A 2,613-nucleotide genomic window follows, 5' to 3' on the forward strand; every position below is an offset into this window, starting at 1 on the left:
TTTCATCTTTGTGCAGAATTTCTTTGTCAGCCTTTTGTTCCAGTGGGAAAAATGATCCAGTCCCATAGATAGCATTTTGATTTCTTCATTATAGAAAGAAAAGAAGCAAAAAGGAGTGTTCCCAGCCTTTAAACAAAACCTAATTTTGGTGTATTTCAATCATTCATTCCCAGCAGTAATTCTCCAAGGAGTAGGGATCACCCAAAAAGATATTATTGAAAAGAAACATGGAAAAGTCCAAATTTTAAATAATTTCTTTCTTTATTCCATTGGAAAGAAAACTCTGAACACTTTCAAAATAACAATTCAATATTTTTACTAACAATTTCTATTTGTTTTGGTGTTTTGTTTTTTTTTTCTGTGTACCTGACAATTGATTCCCAGTAATGAGACTCCCACTGATTTCACTGAGTTTTGGATTAAATTCCTGGGCAAGATTTGAGCCAGTGATGTAATGATACAAAACTGGAGAGCCCATTCCTTTTCCCTGATGCAGCCAGCACATTACACTGGAGAAATGCAGCATTTTTCCCATCTCAATAATTCCTATAGAATTTCAAAGAGCCCAATTTTTCTCTCTTTGTCACTGATCCCATCAGTCTGTTTTACAGTATCTTCAAAAATTCAGTCTGCAGGGAAAAAAATGGGGTAGACAACAGCAGACTCACTTTTTTTCTCATTTAAAAAAAATGTTTTGGATGTCTCTGATATTTGTTTTGGGGGGCGATGTTGAAATCGGGATTTTGGAGCATTTCTCTGCTTCTTTGCAGTTTGTTTTTATTTTGCCTGGGGGCATCTCCACACCTCAAAATCATCTCAAAAAACAAGGACACTCCTTTTAGCTCCTCCAGCTGGTGCAAGACACGTCAGGATTGAGGGAAAAAGGGGCGAAAAAAGGCAAAACCCGCTGTTTTTGGAGTGGGAAACTGCTACTGGAGGTGCCCTGCTCCCCTTGGATGTTCTGGAGAACATCAGCCAGGCTGAGCTGGGCCCTGGGCTCCAATCTCTCTCTGCTCCCCCCAGGTCTCTGCTCCGCTTAATCCTGTCAGAAAAGTCTCCAGCAAACATTTGTAATTGCAGGCAGAAAGAACACTGCTGTCTTTCTCTTTTTTTTTTTTTCCCCCTGACTTGACATCTATCAAATTTAGTTTAAGTGTTCCCCTGGGTCAGGCGAGTTGCTGAGCTATAAACTAAAAATAATTAAAATAAAATATTAAAAAAAAACCCCTCAAGCCTGCTTGCCAGGAGGGTATCGTTGGGAGTTAGCAGCTCTCAGTCATGGATTTCAGAGGGCTGGAGCAGCTGAAATAAGGCAGGTAGGCTTCATGCAGCAAAAAAATCTGAAATTCTTTGATATTTTGATGCTACAGGCTTGATCTTTGCACGTCAGGAGGAGTTTCTGTAACAGACATTCAGAATTAAAATGATTTTTTTATTCAATACTGAAGTTAATGTAAATTTCACAGCCAAAAGGAAAGGCAGAGAAAGGTGGAAGGAATTGTCCTGCTTAACATCCCAGATAATTAAAACCTCACCCTGACAATCCCTCCAGGTCCCCTTCCCATGCTATAAAAGATGACTCTGCCAATTTATTGACCCCAGCTGATGGATCAGCCATCCCCAAAATTGGAAATTCTGGTCACAATGACTTCAAGTTTGGCTGCAACCCGTCCAGACAGACAGCATGTTCCCAGACTGGTCACATTCATAAATGTCATAAAAAACATACTTGTTCTCTGACATGCACAAAATAAAATCCTCCAGCAAGACATCTCTAACCAGAAAGGCATGAAGGAAAAATCTGTGAGCACGTGACAGGGAGTGAAGGCTGCTCCGAGTGGTATTTTTGACATTGGTGGAAGTAAAACCGAAATAAAACTTCTGCCGGCGTAACTGGAATATTGGCTTTATTATTTTTGTTGTCCTTATAGCTCTGAGAAACCACGGTGGGGAAGAGTGAAAAGGAAGAAAAACTCAGAAAAACACGGTTCAAAATTTTTGTGTGAGTTGCTGCAGTGTAGGTTGAAAGAGAAAGGAAAAAATGAAGTCAAGGATCACGTTTGGGGGATCTGAGGAGAATCAATCACTGAGGTGCATAATGAAGAACAAATCTTTACATGTCAGCAAAGAATTAACCTGGGTTGTCTAAACAAGTCCATTTGCATCTCATTATGCATCTTCTGCACTTTCTAGAGTTATTTTTACCACTAGTGAAACAAAAAAAAGAGTTCATGTCATCTTTTTCATGCCATCTTTTTCATGCCATCTTTTTCATGTTATCACTGCTGGACACTCCTGAAAAACTAAATTTTTTTTTTTTCAAAAAGGTGGGATTATCAATACTTTTATATTTCTTTCAAAACTTGCTAAGTTCTTGTTTCTGTGAACACTTGAATAAAAGGGGATTCTCTATTTGCTGATGACAAAGCCAAAAAATGAGAGAATTGCCCACACTTAACCTTTTGAAAGAGAAAATTGATCATTTCAAGCCGTAAAAGAAAAGGAATAATTTTTTTTTTTTGAAGTGTGGCACTGGAACTCGCTCTAAATCAAAACCAGACACAGCACCATTATTCTGTTCTTGTCAGAAATGCTGAATAACACCCTCCCCAG

Source organism: Agelaius tricolor, unplaced genomic scaffold (assembly GCF_023055355.1).
Source record: "Agelaius tricolor isolate 1412-34295 unplaced genomic scaffold, bAgeTri1.0.p SCAF_15, whole genome shotgun sequence".
NCBI classification, from domain to species: Eukaryota; Metazoa; Chordata; class Aves; order Passeriformes; family Icteridae; genus Agelaius; species Agelaius tricolor.